At 43.4% G+C, this 18,123-nt stretch overlaps 1 long non-coding RNA gene across 1 annotated transcript; it reads left to right on the top strand.

The window, feature by feature from the left end:
* Positions 1-345: 345 nt before the first annotated feature.
* Positions 346-10,754, top strand: LOC128907099 (uncharacterized). The gene is made up of 2 exons (XR_008465465.1): positions 346-2,179; positions 9,275-10,754. It is a non-coding gene; the product is annotated as an uncharacterized LOC128907099 (long non-coding RNA).
* Positions 10,755-18,123: the final 7,369 nt, after the last annotated feature.

The following is an 18,123-nucleotide window of genomic DNA, read 5'->3' as shown; positions in this document are numbered from 1 at the left end:
ACAGAGGTTTTGGTAACACAGCTACCTCTTTCAGAGCTAGCCTGGGTCCCTTGGCACAGCACCACATCATGTGTGGATGTGTTTGCAGCCCAAAATATATTAGCTTGCAGAGCTGTCAAACTGCATGACGTAGTCATACCTATGACCTACCCCCCTGCTCTCACTTCCAGTTCACTTTCATTGTTGTTGCTTTTCAGATTTGTCTCTGGTCTTAGAGGTGTATCTGCAGCTTTGTTTCCTGCAGAGAAAATGCTATTTTGTGTTCTTCTCCTTCAAGAAGGTTCTAAAGCATCACAGAGTCAAGGGCTTTCTACCCTGAACTCAATAGACTTCAGGTGAGGTTCTAAATTTGCTGGTGTTGTATTTTATTTCTACTTTAACCACACTTATATTACTTCCCTTGTAATGTTTCTTGGCCCTTGGTAGTACTTGAGAAAAGTTCCAGTTTAATACTGTACATGACTGTCATTAATGTGACAATGGCTCTGTCTTCCATATCACTGAGGATGCTGAGAAAGATGCCTGGAGTCATCCCCTTCTTTTCATATTTCAAATTCATATTTATTCTTACTCTGTTTATGGTGTTCAGGGAGATCTTAGTTTGCATGACCTGGCTCGTATCTGAGACAATTTGAATCAATTTTGAGAGGAAGCAGCGTTTAAATTATCTTCTATAATCTAACCCTGTATCTGATACTTCCTTTTCATTTGCTGGTGGTATGTCTAAAATGAAACAAACAGCAGCAATATCAGCAACTGAAATTAACCAAAGATTTGTGCTTTAGAGACCCAGGCAGTAGATTACTCTTACTTCTCTTATCCTCTGTATGCCTATAGACATTTTTTTTGCCACTCAGAATTTGTTCCCTTTCATTTTATTGGCAATAGATGCTGTCATTACTGCCACAGAGCAGAGCTCAGCAATTTTTCAAGGATGCTTTGCTATATTGCATTTTCTGTCCCAAGATGGAAGTCAAATGTGTTGGCAGAAATTTAGCTGAACCCAGGAGACACTTCCTCATGAAGAAATAAGATGCAGCCAGGCAGTTTAGCAAAGGTGGTGGTCTTAGCTTTGGCTGAGTTCAGTGCTCAGTGGGCACCAGGAGCCACTGCCTTTCATGGAGGTTTCCAGAGGTGCTGTAGTTCCCAGCTCCCTGCAGTAGCGTCAGGAGGAGACCCAAGGATGCCCAGTGACGGGGGAGCCTGCCCTGGGCCTCGTCTTGGTGTCTGTGGTTGAGTGTGAAGGTGCTCAGCACTTTCCAGGATTAGGCTATCAATAATAAACCATTTCAAATATCTCAAAAGCAGTGCAGTGATGACAACCCACGTAATTAATTGCATTACTTTTAATAGGCCCTTCAAATAGTGCCAAGTCAGTGACATCTGCTGCAGTATGGAAATACCTTCAGGGAAGAACATTTTTATTATGATGATACCTCAAAAGGCAGGCCATAGATAGGCTGAAAATGGCCATGCAGGGTATAAAATGTTTTAGCAGACTGTTAAGCTCTCCTGCTTATTGCTCAGCCAAAAAAATGACCATTCATACAGTTGCTAGCGGATGATTTAATTAGGACCTGCTTCTAAAAACACAAAGCCTGTCTGCCTAAGATGCACTCTGCACTTCTTGGAGAGGGCCGTGTTCTCCTGCACCTTATTTGTGTTTGGTATCAGTATCACTATTGCTCGTTTTAGCATAGTTATCTTTGATACCCAAGGGTGAATCAAATCCAGGGGAGGCCTCATCCTCGGCTGAGGCAAACAGGCTTGCCCAGAGCAATTAAGAGCACTGATTAACAGCGGCAGAGTATGTGGAGCTGGAGTTTTCACACAAACACGAATTCACTTGCTGCTCGGGTTCTCCTGGGGGAAAATGCAAAAGATGTTATTAAAATAGGGCTTGTTGATTGACCTTCTCTAATTTCTGTGTTCATAAAATAATCTTGTGTATTAACAAGTCATCTTTAGCTGAGATGCACTGTGTTCCCTGAAACATTTTGTGCAAAATTCATGAATCGAAGCTGAACAAACTGAATACCAGGAATTCATTTCAGAGGATATGATCTCATAATCTCACTAACTGTTCATCTCTGGAGAGGGATAGATTTTGGCTGGCAGCTGCAACCCTGGAGATAAATGCATCCATATATTCGAAGAAGATGGAACCTTTTTAAAAAAGGTATTTACTATTACGTTTTCATGCTTGTGTCAAGTCTTAGGGTTTGGATTAAAGGCCAGGCTTGTTCTTATTTTAGTGCTTGTGCCAGGCCCTCTCCTATTTAGTGGAGTTAATGCGGAAATAAATAGTGACCTAACTTTTATGATCCCGCTCCAGTGAATCTCAGGAGTTCTGGCAGAAATGCAGCTTTCTAGGGTCTCTCTTCAAGCCTTCATGACTGCCTCTGCACCGAGGACTGTGTGCTGCAGTTGCGTGGCAGAGCTGGTGGAGTTGGCTTTATGCCTTGAAGTGGTGGACTTGTATGTCTAGGTGGTTTTTTTTCTTTAGAGCCAGCCACTTCTGCAGCCCCTTCTCTCTGTGCACGCAGCAATGGTGAATCACACATCCTACAGCGCTTCAGAAATGGAGAGAGGGACAGTGTGCCATGCCAGGTGGAATTTTCTTATTGTTTAAGAACATCATCACGTAGGAAATAGTGGAAAAGTTGCCTAACGGCAGCATGGAAGCAGGGGAGGATTGTTCAGTGCGTCTTTGTTATCTCTGTGGCATGGAAACAGAGAGCTGGCAATGGTGCCTCAGTGACTGGAAATCTCCAAGGTAATTTCCAAGATTTGCTGATAGCTTACATGGAAATTGGGCAAATAATTTTACAAAAGAGTACTTCCCAGTTAATTCCTCTTCTCTGTGTGCTGTTTTCTCAGTAAATGACTGTTCTATTGCCAAAATTTACTTATTTGGCTGCATTGTTTGTACAATCTTAATTTACACATTATGTGCCTAAATTTCAGAGATTTCCAAAGGACTCCCCTGACATTAGCTAAACCTGATGGAGTTCAATATCTGAAAAAGGAGGCTTGCCGTGTTCCTTTAAAGCAGCAAGTGAAAAACCCAGCCCCCGGCATTTAAACCCAGAGCCAAAGCTAGGTCACATCAGCTCTCATGCAGTTAAGCGTTTGGGTAGGTGAGTAGGCAATGTCACCTCTCTGATTCCTAGGGGCTGTTCTCATGTTTAAAGTTAAACCTGCCTATCCGCTTTGCTGAGCTGCAGCTGATGTCCCAGAAGCTCGGGTAAAATGAGCACCTTGATGCTGCCAGGCCAAACTGCCCCACGCGCGGATCTGTGTTCAGCATCCTGTCCTGTGGTGAGCTGGACCCTTCTAAAGGAACGAGGGCTCAACCTTAATTCTATTTCATTAACCCTAAATGAAGGGAGCAGACATAAACTCGCATGAGAAGGGAAATGGGCTTGCCAGGTGATACAGGACATCCATAGGGATTAGGGCTGGAGATCTGAGCGAGGGCTCTGTTAATGAAGCAAGGCCCTTAGGCTGGGCTCGTAGGTAGAATTTCTGGAAAGAGACACCAGGGAATAGTGTGAAGCTGGGAGGTACAGAGCCTGATGCTTGAGAAATGATGGTTTCTGGGATCTGCTGTGGGTGGGGGTTGCGTAACGCTGCACCCAAAGAAGCTTTTCTTGGCAGGAAGGAGGAAAAGGGATGAAGGAAGGAAAATTGAAGTTTGAAATTGAAGACTGACTGGGTTTTTTCCTCTTGCTTGGGCTTTGGTTCTGGAAGCTGTAGATCAACATTAAGTCACCTTAGCTGGGTCATGACCCTGTGATGAGAGAATCTGATATGAATGAGCCTATGGCTAAACCGAATAACCCCCTGCCTGAAGAAAACTTGTCCCTGTTTGGTGTAGGAGTAGGCGGCTATGTTTTACCCTAATCTAGCAGATGTAGTCACCTTGCTCTGCACTCACTGCCGTGTGAGCAATCCCACCATGCAACATTTCCAAAGTTATGATAAGCTAAGTGGGAACAAAAGCACTTTTATGATGTGCTAAGGAAACTGCATTTTAAAAACCGTGAGCCACCTTGAAACGCTGATCCTCTCCTGAGGTGTTTTGCACATTGCAAATTGCAACTAGGTTTTCAAAGCTGGGAGAAGGAAGAGCAGCACCAGAAGAACACTTGCAAGAAGGGCTGTGTCAGACACTGAATGTTAGTCTTCTCATCTCATGGGCACACCATGAGTGAGAAGTGTTGCCTGAGATTACAGGATGAGATTCAATAGGTATTAAAAAAAGAGACACAATTAAACCTCCTTTTCCATGAGCTTTCACCTGATAAAAACTTCATCATGTGAGCCTAGTACTTCTTGCAGCTGAAATGGTGCAATAGTCCTTAGAACAGATTAACGGGTGAAGAAGAACAAAGGTGATCCATCGCGTAACTCGGGAGAAGACGGCGCATCTGTCAGAGGTTAGCAAGGATTAGACTTTACGACAACAAACACCACAGAGTAGACTGGTTAGAGGACTGTCTTCTCCTTTGCCTTCTGAATGATTGCCCACTAGCTTAACTGATTAAGCTTAAAGATTTTTGGTGCTGGTCACTAATTTGTTGAACCCGACAAGTACTTTCCCATCCTGGTTGTAGAAGACTGGAAGGTACAGAGCTCTTGTGTCAGCTGCAGGCACGATTTCAATTAATGCTTCCATTTATTTTCACTTTGGCAGCTGTGGGCCTGTGGGTGGTCCTGTAACTTCTGTAATAGACCTGAGTATTAAACCCTTTTCTGAAAAAAAATCACCTAGTATAAAGCAGATTTTAATAAAACTGCACAAGTTGGTTTTTGTAAGGGCTTATTTCAGCGCCCGCTGGAATCCATAGAAACATTTCAACTGACTTTGGTGACTACTGACGAGATGAAGTAGGCTGTTGCATGGAAAACCTGGAGGAGAATGGCGATGATGCTATATTAAGACTGTGAACAAAAGCCATTACTCTCACTAGCACTAGTAAATGGGGGGAAAAGATTTTTTTTTCTTGGTCTTTCTTGCAGAGAAAGAATATATAAAAGTTAGGAAGAAAGATGGGCCCTAGAGCAAAGAGAAAGATGAGAATGAGTCAGACTCAGGACCTGACTCTGGCTGGGGTTTTCATCTTTGTGCACAAAATGAGTATAGCATATAGAACAACTAGTGAAATTGAGTCTTATATGCAAAATAACTGAAGTGGGTGAATTTGGTATGTGTGACGGCTTAATTTTTTGATCTGCAGGATAAAATGTGACAGACTTCCAAAGAATGGCAGTCATCCTTGTTTCAGTACTAAGTGCTCTGTGGAGGATTGCAGCACTGATTAAGTTACAGCCTGTGGATTTCAAGGGTCCTTTTTCGAGTGTGACAGTGAGAGTTGTTGCAATAAGTTAAACTTCACGTGGAAACCAGGTGATTCAAGGAAGCCAAACTACAGCGCTGCTTTCTGCGCAGTGATCTGTGCCCTGCTCAAAGGTCGGCTGGAAGAGGTGGACCTAGGAGAAAAGCAGCAAGTGAAAGGCAGTTTTTCCTTGCTCTGATATAGAGCAGGAAAGCACACTTTGCCCTCTTTGCCTCAGTTTTTCCACAGCAGCACTGCTTTGGCAAGGAAGGGACATAGAAATCTGTTGGGTTTTATTGGTAACAGGCAGTTTTATTGATGATTTTTGCTGGTGTGGACTCTGTGCAGCAAGCTCCACATCTTTCCAGAGCCACAGTGAAGTCGGGAAGGTCTATACAAGTGTGGAAGTGTCCTGTGCAGAGATCTCTGTCGCTGGAGGGTTTTAGACACTGCATGACATGAGGCTCATTTGCTGCACAACAAGCAGTTTTGTGTTTGAACTTGTTACAATAATATGACAAAGACTTGAAAAAAAAAATTGCTCCCAACTTTAATTGAGGAGGTAATTGCTAGGAAGAAAAGAATGGGACTACTGCTTTTCTTGTGTGTTACCTACTTAGTTGGCACATCTCCAAAATTAGCTGATGTGGAGATAAATCTGCATTTTTGGAGAAAGCCGTAGGTAATCCAAAGCATATACGTGGCTATGCACTCCCACTCCACTCAAATTCCCTTCTGAAGTGATGAACATACAAGGAACTTGAATACACTGTGGAGGAATAAATGCTACAATGATTTAAAAGGGGGAAGAAAACCCACGAACCATGCTGAGCTGCTATTTTCCAACTTGTGAGTTAGATTAATTTTTTTTTTCTGAAGCTGTTGCATTGGTTTCCTCGCTTCCATGCCTTTCTCTGCCTGCTGAAGGATGGGCTCTGGTGAAAAGAGAAGTCCTATTTTTTAAAGTCCTATTCTATGGATTGAAGTGGGTCTTAATTTCTGCTTAGACTTTGTGCCAACTGTCTCCCAAGCGGATTTCATTCATTAAAAAAATACAGCTTTATTTCTGCATTTGATGCATATTGAGTTTGGGTAATGTTCAGTCCCAGCTCCTGTTTAGCTCAATGAAGAAAAGTTTTGTTTTTTCATTAACGCCCACAACGTAATCAGTGTTTGTGGATATATCATCTTTTATTTCCCCTTCAGCTTCATTTTAGCCCACCCGTATTAGATGCGTGATTTTGCCATTTCCCTTGTTAAGTTCTTGTTTTTCTACCAAGCTCTGTGGTGTATGCATGTGACATAGCAGGACAGAGTTGCCAGGCACAGTCTCATGAGCAAAAAAAAAACCCAATTCCCTGCCTTGCAGTTAACTGGTATGATGTCTTTCAGAAAGATCTTTAAGCATTTTCTCTAAGTTTCTCCTTAAGTAACTTTTATAGGCAGTGAAGAAAGTCCCTGTTCATACCAGGATCAATTCTGAGAGGCAGAAAATTCCAGGTAGGCGTGGGGGGCTGTCTGCCGTCAATGGGCCAAGGGCACTGCTCAAAAGTACGCAAGCCCCACACCAGTACTCAAAATATTGTTTCTGTTTCTTCCTAATTATCTAGTCCAGAAGCTACTTTCCAACAGCTCAAGGTCAAAAAGTGGAACGTGGTTTGTAGCCAAGACCCAAACTGAGAGAAACCAAAGGGTCTTCTGTGCAGGAAACGTTTGTAGCCAAGACCCAAACTGAGAGAAACTAAAGGGTCTTCTGTGCAGGAAATGTGAAATGCTGCGTGTTTCCTTCCCTAAGTGTAAATAATTTTCTCTGTGACCCCAGGTGCGTCATCCCTTGTAAGTGATACAAAAAGTACTTTCCAACAGAAGTGACGAGATGCTAACTTTCTCGGGAATGTAGGTAGGCAGGCCTCTAAGACCGACAGGAGGGACACTTGAGTAGCTCAGACAAAAGCTGGCTTTCAAAATTCACGTTAGCAGCCTGTTCATCTGCAGAAGCTTGGGGGTTTTTCTGAAGCAGGTTTTGAAGCATATTATTACAGTAAATGTAGGGCTCTAATAGTGGTGCTGAGCTGATAATCCTGGAAACCAAAGTTCTCAGCTTGCCCCGTGCTAGGTTGTTTTTGGGGTAAGCAGGAAAAGTGGATGCTTCTCCACCCTGTCCCCGTCCCGGGATGTGAGAGCGTAGCTGTGTCCCTATTCCGAGCAGGCGCTTTGCCTGCCGAGCTGCTGGTAACAGGGTATTGACTCACTGCCACTCGAAATATCTCACATGCTGATGTTGCCCAGAACCCAAAGTGTATTACCTCTGCATTAATTGAAATGTAGCTTTCAGCAGCCCTTATAAACGTGCTCGGCTGTAGTGTGAAAGCATTTGTTTCCAGCGGAGATCCTGATAACTAGTGAGATTCAGGAGCAGTGACTGACCTTTGATCATTGGCTTTCAGCTTGGCTTGCTGCCTTGCTGGGAGGAGGAAAGGAAAGTTCTTCCTTATAAAAGCCAACTTCACGTCAGTGTCTCCTGTTAGCATTTAGTTTGTTCAGCTAAAAACACGCAGCTTTGAAGCATCCTTTGTACTGAATTGCATGGCTCCTTTTTCCCAATGATACTTGTATCTCAGAAGTTACGTCTTATTTCATTTTTAATCCATATGTGACTTCCATTTCGATGGATATTGCAGCCACTGCGTTTCCAAGTTTGCCTGTCTCCTAGCTTTCCCCTCATTTCACCTCAAAAACTGCCTTGGGATTTTCCTCGAGGCTGCCAAAGCCAACGTCACCTCTTCCTTGGAACCTCCTTAGCCCCACTGTTTAGGGACAAAACCTCTTCTCGGATGCTGCCCAAGTACTGCTCCGGGCCGTGCTCCTCCAAGGGCTGGGAAGAGGGAGCAGCCCTGCAGGCTGCGGAGTACTTCTGCAGTCCTCGGACTATCAGAGCGAACCAGGCCTCTCGCCCTTGCGGCTCCTTCAGGATTCCTTCCCATCCATCCTCCCCCGGTGCTTTTTCTGATCGTTCTTCGTGGCAGGAGGGTCAACCGACACCTGTTCAAATCTAGGTTTTAGATTGCCGGCTGCTATATGACCTGGTTCCTCCTGTGACTTTGGAGTGATTTATGCAACCTGAGTTTGACTCCATGCTTTTCTCTGAAAATACTCTGCTTTACCCTGATTATGCAAAACCCCTTTAGCCCATGTCTCACTGGTAATGTAGTTCATTATTGGCGGGAACAATAGCAGATAAGTATCTTTGGCTCCAACCATGCCCGAAAAACAAAACAAAAATGAAAACTTGCTAACACCTGGTAAGGCAAGCTTAAAAAAGGAAATGCAGAAAGTGGAGCAAAGAGGTCACAATATTTAAAAGAAATGTAAATTGAGCACACAAAACAAATGCATCCCAGGACAGAAGCTAAATCTGCCATGGCAGCTGCCCACTTTGAACTGTGTTTTTTCGTGGTGCACTGCACCATTATGCTGTAGGTTAAATAGCCATGACGTAAGGTCGATGGCCCATTCAGGAGTGTGCTAATTTCACACTATGCCACTGTTAATAGGGCAAGATTTAATGGACATTACTCTTGTTGTTATCTAGTCTCCTAAACAAATTTTAGATCATTTTGATCTGCTTTGTTAGAGGATCAGTTCATTGCTCCTGGCAATTTTCTTGTTGGAAAATTAGGCTCATCTTTAAATACTGAGAGATGCATGCTGTTATTTCTGTTGGTGTTCTCCTCCTCTGCTTTAGTTTCATGTTTTCTGGGGCTTGACAAGGTCCGTACAAGCAGATATGCAGAAAAAGGGGAAGGAGTAAATCTGTGATTGGGTCGAACTCAGTTCTGGAGCAAATTTAGAAATGTAGCCATCTTCCATTTTTGCAAATGTTTTTGCTGTCACCCTTAATGGTATATTTTGAATCTCCTTTGTTTTAACAGGTCACAAGTCCCTTTGCGTTTTGCCTGAGCCACGGATTCTTTGGAAACCTGTGTTGGTGTCTTCAATCAGTTCATCATATACCACTTTTACAGGGTTTCCTAGAGAGCGCCAAATGTTGATCTGGTGTGAACTGATACAATTCTGTTGGCTTTAGCATTGCTGCGTGATTTTTGTGGTAGCATACCTAAGGGATAACTTGCATTGTACTTATGAGAAGAGGCTTGCAAAGCCACCTGCCTGGCAATCTCACTGCCTTTGTGGTCCTCTGGATTTTGCAGCCTGACTTGGTTGTGAGTATTCCCACTAACAAGCTGCCCGAATGTGCATTAGGAAACATTAGGGCGAGCACCTTCACCACATGCCTGTTGTTACCTCTGGAGATTTGATGTGCCACAGCAACAGCAACCAAGCTGTGAAGCCAGGAGAGCCTGATTCTCAAAAAAGGAAAATTGAAGGAGGGCATTCAAATTCTGGATTTAGAAGCGTGTAAGTAATGGGACAGTCTGACTCTCAGAATCTGAATGGCATATTCGTGTATTCTGGTGAATTCACCTTTTAAATTCGGCTCACACTAACATCACCCAGTAGCCCACAAGGTTCCTTTATTAGGCCAAAGCCCGGCCGTGTGGCACCCTTGCCCAAGTGGAGATCCTGAGTGGAGGCTGGGGTCTGGCCTGGGTTTCGATGGCTTAAGTTATGGTGAGGCTGTGGACTGAGAACCTCTTCTTTTTCAGTAGGTAAGCACATTTTGAAGGTCTGCGGCAAGAGAGCTTTTAACAAGCCTCTGCTGGAATGAGCACCAACAGATTGTAAATTGCAAAGTGCAGTGTAATTGAATCTGATCTCTGGCTTTCACAGACTGTAGTAATTGGAAATTGCCTTTCTTTTAAATATATGCCATTCCTAGGATGGCTCCTCCTTGAAACTGTGATCTGATCATTTTTAAAGACATAATAATGTAAAATAAGAAGTGGTATACAGTCCCCTTGGTACTGGTGGGGAATGGCAAAGTGGAGACTTTGGCATACTTCCTGCTGTGTCATTGGTATTAAACTAAGTCCTACACAGTAATTAACAGCTTAGCAAACATGAACTCAGCCCTTGAATAGCCACAGCCCGGAGCCCAAATATCAGCACTCTGCTCCAGGTCAAAACAGACGACCCACAGAAGGGCTGAGTGGAAGCTGTCCCGGTTGGCACTTGTCAGGGGGATGCAGGGTGCTGCTGCAAGTGCCCCTTGGCCAGCCCCAAGGGATGTCTCCCTGCCGGTCCGTGTCTTCCTGGCTGTGCTCGTCACACCTTTGTCTGAACGCCGTCCTGCCCAGTGGCTAAGCACTTCTGTGCATAATGCAGGGGGTCTACAATTTTTCTTCAGCCATGGAAATACAAGGGTTTCCCTAATTTTTTGTTCCTATATGTCTAGAAGATCTAAAGGTAAGGTTTGAACTTAAGGAAACAAAATAAAACAGATGAAGTCTAGACCTGAACACTGTCTTTTGTAATGTTGTAGACTTGCTGTTTAGGGCGCACCACTCTTTCTCCTCTTATGTCCCTTTTCTCAACAATTATTTCTTTTTGACATGCAATGACAGATAAGTTTGTTGCCTAGGCGTTGATTAAGACACTGCAGAAAGCCAGAAACAGATTTGAGGCCTGGGATCTTTAGTGGAGAGCCTATTTAGCTTTATCAGGAAGAAAGTTAAGAGTTGATTCGCTTAGTATAAACTACCCTCATGGTAAGACTGTACCAGTCACCAAAAAATAATTGAATGGCTCAAAAGAAAGTGTGGAGACTGGTGAAGTACATCTCGGCCATCTGAAACCTGAGGCTAAGCAAGCTCAAACTAGAAATCTGGTTTATACTTTGAAAGGGTGGTTTATTGCTTAGAATAACCTCCTAAGGAGTGATTCTTCATGTCCTTTTCTTTAAGACAAGACTGAGTAACGTTTCAGAAGACACATTTTTACAAGGTATTTACTTAAATAAATGGTTATTTGGTTCTATATGGGGTTACTGAATTGAAATTAAAAGGGTGTTGATACATTGGAGATTAGAAAGGGTGATTGCAATGGTCCGTTTTTGCCTTAAACTCTCTGAATCTATAGCAGACCAATTCCTCACCTGCATGTGCCAGGTGAGTGGATACTCAAAACTGGGTCTAGGTCTAAGCCAGCAGCCATGAAATCAATAAAATTCAGGATGTGATGGAGGGTAGGAACTTCTGTGGACTTTTCCCCACATCTCCCTACCTTTTCCATGGGTAAAAAAACAGTGCTCTTAGATGATGCTGCAAGTAGAAGTTGGCTGCCACCTTCTCCTTGTCCTTAAAACTGTTGTTTTGTTGTCATCCTTGTTGATGAGAAGAGGACACACCACTGCTTCACCTGCGGTTGTGCATAGTGAGTAACAGAAAATATCCTGACGGCTTTGGAGGGCTGTCATGGAAGAGGCTGACCAGCACCTACTGTTCCAAAGGCTGAGTCTCTTTTGTGATTTCCAAGTAGTTCCAAGCTGCCATCCACCTGCTCTGTCTGCCAGTCAAGACGATCACGTCCTCAACTTTCCATTTCATGGACAGGAAAGTACATGAGAATTTGGACTGTGAAGACAATTATTACCTGCAACTGCTTGCTGCCAAGATGTGGTTACAAGTTGGGTTTCAGTTTCACGTTTCTTATTCGCTGTAACTATTTGGACTGGCTACGGCATTTTGCTCAATGTTTTCCCTTCATGAAATCCATCTGCTGGTATCTTCTTACTTAAAAAACATATTTTGCATGCAAGTTCCCCAAATAGCCAATGCTTCCCCAACTCCCACCTTTTTAAGGAAATACAGCTTAAAGTAGCCCTGTGTGCTGAGCAGTGGTGTTTGGAAGAGTGGGAATGTGTTACTGTGATCATAGGGAAGGAGATGGAATTAGGTATGTATTGCCCAGTGCTTCCATTACTTCAGCTGGAGTTTGGTGGGCAGACCTCTGGCAGTTGGGTGACTTAAGCGAGGCACCTGAAATTAGAAACCACTTTTAATAAACGCTGTATAAATAACATTACTATGAGGGATTAAAGGAAGAGCATCGAAGGAATTTAAGGGCACGGGGTTGATGGATCTCCTTATGACGCTCCTTCGAACCTGTGACCAAATCCCACTGTTTACTCTGCAGTATTACTTACTCTGTGGTGCCAAGGCAGTTGTCTGTTTTGGAAGAGGTAACGGTTTCACATATGTACCATATTTTAAGAATGATTGATTGGCTTCAAGGAATCAGAGTTTTAGTTACACCTGGGCAATTCTGCTAACTAATAAATATACTTAGCATTAACCTCTTTGTGGCTACTCAGAAATATCTGTGCACGCAGCCTGAAGGATTCCCTATGCTTTTAACTCACTTTTATTATTTATTTTTTTTTCCATGCTAATGTTAGTGCTGGGCTCCTCTGTTCTCTGGTAAGGTAGCAGTGGCATTGTTCCTCTTTCTAGGACACGATGTACTGCCTGCACAGTTCTACCTCTGAATGCACAGCCAGGCTTTGCCCAGAAGCTACCGACATAAATTATTTAATTTTGTGTTTTGAAGGTTCCCTCTGGTCATATAAAATAGGTTCTATTTGAAAGTGTTTTTCTTAATCAATTTTTCTATTAGAGTTTGAGCCATAAAGCTGTGCTGAATGCACTTGGATAGAGCATACCCTTTTAAGTAACTTTTGTGTTAAGAACCTTAGACTAGATCTGTTTAACAAATGTTCAATGAACATGTTCTTTGCTGCTCCTGTGGTTGTGGTATTTCTACAGAAAGGCATCCTGCAAGCAGTTTGGACCTGAGAAGTGGTTAGCAATGCGTGGAACACAAGTCAGGGGCTCTGCTGTGAATTCCTCTACGAATCTGTTATGTGATCCTGAGGAAGTCGCGTTGCCTCTCCATTCCTGCTTCTTCCCCATGTCTCATCTGCTGACAGTACTCTACTTAACATGTTGCCTTTGAAAGGTAGTAAATATAGCATTTTAGGGTCCAAAACTGTAAATTTTTTGACTAATTTTGTACTGATACCATTCCAGTTGGGTTAGATAAGAAGTATAAAGAAGAATTTGGTCTTCACCTGTTGGTATCACACATCCCGAACCAGACTTACAAAGACATTATCTCCTGCATAAACAGGCCACAGACATATAACCTCATGAGGGTACTTGCTCAACAGCGTGGGGTTTCGAAAATCCAGCTCACTGTGTGCAGGCATTTTGTTAAATACGTCTTCTTCAAAAGTATTGAGCACATTCAAGTTGACAATTGCAAATTCCCCTGAGAATATAAAATGTTGGCTCTTACAGAAAAAAAAAAAAAAAACACCACAAAACTCCCACGTTCGATGCTGATACCACACACCGAAGTATTTCTTAGTTGGCCACTGACCGATTCTGCTTAGCAAGTTAATTTAAAAGTACTGGTTTTTTATACCTTCTATTTGTCTGCATGGTAAGAGGTAATAGTTTTATTTTGACGGACTACACCATACACCTTGTGCTGCAAAGCAGTAACTGTCTGAGTTGACAAAATTTCTCTCAAAAAAATTCTGCACAGTGCAACTTTAAAAATCACGTGTTGAGTGATTTAGAAAATACGGAAGTTTGCTTTTCCCCGAGTTTAATTAGAGAAACCATTTAACTGCTTAGACCTCCTCGAAACCAATCTCTCTTAATAATATACAGATTCTACTCAGTATCTATGCACTGTGTGTGTGTGTGTATTTACATGAAGTGCTAATGCAAAACCTCATCTTCGTTGTGTAACGTGACATGAAATATGGTCACAGCGTACGTGTATGACGTGAGGCTGTGCAGTGGAGGCAATGCATTGACAGCTGCCTTAACCTTCCCTGTAAATCCGAGGTGGCATGCACTACGTAAGTCTATATCTAGATAATCTATGCAGGCTCCACCACAGAAAGCAGAAAAAGCTTCACCTAAAAAACGGTATTTTACAGAGATTTCCATGGGGAAGGAAGCATCTAAATAGCTTGATAGCTCTGGAATCAAGTATATGGCAATTCTGAGATTTTTTTCAAACGGTGCTGTGTTTGCTTCCTTTTGAAAGCGTAGCTGGAGGATGCCCGTGCCCATCTTTCAGACAAACAGCTATTCTCTTGAGCATTGCTGATCATCAGGATGAGATCCAAAAGCAGAGCTCCCACTTCGCTAGCCTCTGCCATGCCGCAGCTGGTGATGGACTCTTCTGGCTGTGATATCTTCCGCCTTCCGATCGATGCCATTCCACTAAGCAAAAAGAAATACAATATTCATAGGGAGGAAGAGAGAAAGCAAGGAGCTATGTCTCTATTTCTCAGTGATGCTAGCATGCAAGCAGGAATGCAGACACCTGGATTTTGGTCCCCGCTCTCCTTTTCAATATGCTGCGCATGACCCAGCATCTAACAGAGAAAAGGAAATCTCAGATCCCAGATTTAGAAGTTAGCATCAGGTCCTATTTCTGTGCCAAGCAGCTCCTGGCTAGCTGAAGGAAGCTATCTCGCTACTCCCACCTGTGGATCTTGTATTATGAAACCAGGTACAGATTTCTTTAATGGTGTCTTTAAATGAAAAAGCAATCTGCTGGGTCTCCTAGAAAGATTTTGATAGGTCAAATGTAATTTTCCACGTAGGATTTGGCCAAGACAGATAAACTACTGTCTGCAAAGCAGTGAAAGCTTTGGAGCCTTAAAATGACCATTAAGTAGTGTCTATAGACCTCTATTTTTGTCTCAAACGACTGCGCATGCTGCTGCTATCGTTTAGCAGCACTGTTAAGCACTGTCTCAGAAATTTGACTGTCGCATCACCTCAACTCAGCTGCGACTGCAGATTAAACAAGAAGGAAAGCAAAGCTTCCTCTATGTTTTCTGCAGCTCATACACTATAAGCATCACAGGGATAAAACAAATTGGGGGCGGGGGGGCAGGAGGGTGTCAGCAGCAAGTATACCTGTCAGCCTGTTTTCTTTGTGCATTTTAATAGAGATCTCCTGCCACACTGAAGGCTGTGTGTAGCTTAGTAATAGCTTCCTCTGTGTTGCCCTAGCCACCGCTCCTCACTTGCTGCACATCAAGTACTAAAGGCTGGACCCTGCTTCGTTACACAGCGTCTTAACCTTGCTTTGCCCTTCTACCCGACAATAGCCGCTTTGTTTCCTTTCGTTAACAGTCAGACATCACAAATTCCTTCTCTCTAAAGCCATTAAAACAGAACCAGCACCACCCCAAGTGGTTTCAGAACTAACTGATTTAGATGCTGGAGTCTGCTGCAAGGCCAAAAATAACTCCCCATTTCTTTCTCCTTCATTGGTGAAAGTAGGAGAGAAAGTGGCCAATGACAGAGACACAAATCCCCCGTAGGCATCGGAGACAAATCTATTTCGTGGCAGGAAAAAAAAAAAAAATAATGCTCTTGAAAAATGTTTCTTTGCTCAGGCCAATAGATACAGAACTGCTGCGTGCAATTTTGCTGAACCGATGGTATCACTTGAATGGCTCACGGACTACATAAAATGCATTACATAATTATATTTTTAAACACTGTCCCCAGCTGTGCTGATGCACATAAAAGCTGTGTTTACAATGGACTCTGCACATGTAATTATTTTGTGGCACTAGCTCTGTGCATTTCCTTGATGGATGCTCCATGGTGCATAAAATTGTAGCTTTTATCATAGATTCTTGAATATATTCTTTGGCTGTTTTGGCTTTAAATACTCTGTTGTCCTCACGTGGGTGAACAGGACTGATGCCTGGAAGGGCTGAATTATAGCATCTGAGGGCACACCTTCAAGCCCTCTGGGAGCGTCAGAGGGGGAACGCGACGAGCGTTAAGTCCAGGCACCTGGGTCATGGGAAGCGCTGGGCGGCAGCAGAGCTGGCGGCTCCCCCGCGAGAGGTCTGCTGTGCTGCTCCTCGGGACGCAGCCGGGGCTCCGCTCCTATTTGGCCTGCACACGTTCATCCTGGCCTAATTAACGCTGCAATCGACTCAGCCGCTTTGCAGCGCGGGGTGGTTAGGCAGTGCCTCGCGCCTGTGCGAGCGCGGGAGCGAAGGGGCTGGAGGCTGAGTCAAACAGAATCTGTCCCGGAGCATCGGGATCAAAGAGCGGCTTTGATTTATCTCCCGTTCCATTTGTACACAGCGAGCGAGCTCCCAGCATTTCACCGTGAGCTCTCCCTTGTCTGTTCTCCATCCAGTTGTGGAATACCTAACATTTCTCTATGCTAGTGCAGTACTTGATGTGTAGGACCCAGCAAAAAGGACAGTGGGATATTTATCTTAGATCTGTTCCAGTGTTCTTGAGTATTAATATCACTGTGAAAACCTAGATGCTGGAAGGATTGGTACATAACGCGGTCCAAGAGTTTTGCCTGCCAAGCAGTAACACTTGGAAATAAATAAAGACAAAAAGTAATACAATATCCTTAACAACAGCATCAAAATGATGGAAAAGCAGCATCACGGGTAGCTACCTTTTTTCTTTTTTTTTTTTATTTTTTTAATAGTGCTGCAAAGAACTGGCAGACTTTCATTGTCAATAAGCAAAATGGTTTGGCATTTTACCTCTCATCCCTGGCTAGCCTTAGATATGAGACTCCACAAAGGAAATGCGGATTTTGCTGTGAGCCAGTTTTTAATGGCAGGTGTTTGGTTGGAAGTCAGGTCTGCTTTCTGGTAGTAGATAGCTTGAATTCCTTTCTTATCAGTCCTTGCCCTTTTCAGTCCTGCGTTTGGCTGTGGAAGCTGGAAGCCTACGCTTCCAAAAGGACAGTTGCACCGTGTAAACTAGTAATTGGTCTAATGCCAATAGTGACCAAATTATTCCACAGCAAATGGCCCAACTGTTGGTAAACCAAGTTTGCCACCCTCGCATGAAGATAGTCTCCTCCCATCATGGAAACAGTTTAGCTATGGATGTCCTTAGCATTCCCTCTGTTTGGCATGTGAAGTTTACATACCAGCTTCTAGGCTGTTGATGCATTTTGCACCAAAGGGTCAGGCGACGGAAGAACAATCTTTGGAGTGGAAAAAACGTGGAACTGCAAAAGTTTATTGTATGTTCGTTTGCATAGTCTGCCTTTCAGATAAACCGCACCCCTGCGAGTATACTGGTACTTGAAAAAGGGTCCTTGGATAACCTGCACAGAGAGAGGTGCTACTTCAGAAGAACAAGCAGATGAAGGTACCAGAAGCAGTGCAGGGGAAATGCTTCTGGAGTAAGCACCCCCTTGTATTGTCCATATACTTGTCCATCCTGTTGTTGTTACTTTATTAGAGATAATGTGGCTTGTACATATGAAAAAGGGGTACATTTCTCACTAAGACATACTGCTTACTCAAGCACAAGAGTATTATTTTCTAAACGGGCTTATTTCCTTCTACTCCCTTACTCTAGAGAGCCCTGCTCAGAGAGCCCTGCTCAGAGTCTATCAGCCATCTAGGCCAAAATGTGGTCATCTTATACAAATCAGCATAATTCGATGTGCTTTAATAGAGCTATGACTTAAGCAGGTGGAGGATCTAACTCCTCGGTATTTTATGTAACATAGAAAAACCCCAAAACTTGTGATCAGAGAAGAAATATTTCTAGGTATAACATGCTTGCTTCATTACTCTTCCACATCAGTTGCAGTCCCTTGCTGCAGCTGCTTGTGCAAGACTTTTGCGTTTATCTTTACGGTACATGGAGATAAGAGTTGCAAAATGTTCGTGTTGCGTACAGACGAGAGTAGGAATCCACACTGAAGGTAGTACAAATTTTACAGTTTAACAGGAACAACACAATCGTCTCAAGACTACTGTTTGAACCCTGACCTTTGCCTT

Source organism: Rissa tridactyla, chromosome 3 (genome assembly GCF_028500815.1).
Source record: "Rissa tridactyla isolate bRisTri1 chromosome 3, bRisTri1.patW.cur.20221130, whole genome shotgun sequence".
In the NCBI taxonomy this organism is placed as follows: Eukaryota; Metazoa; Chordata; class Aves; order Charadriiformes; family Laridae; genus Rissa; species Rissa tridactyla.
This window is presented reverse-complemented; position numbering and strand designations above follow the sequence as displayed.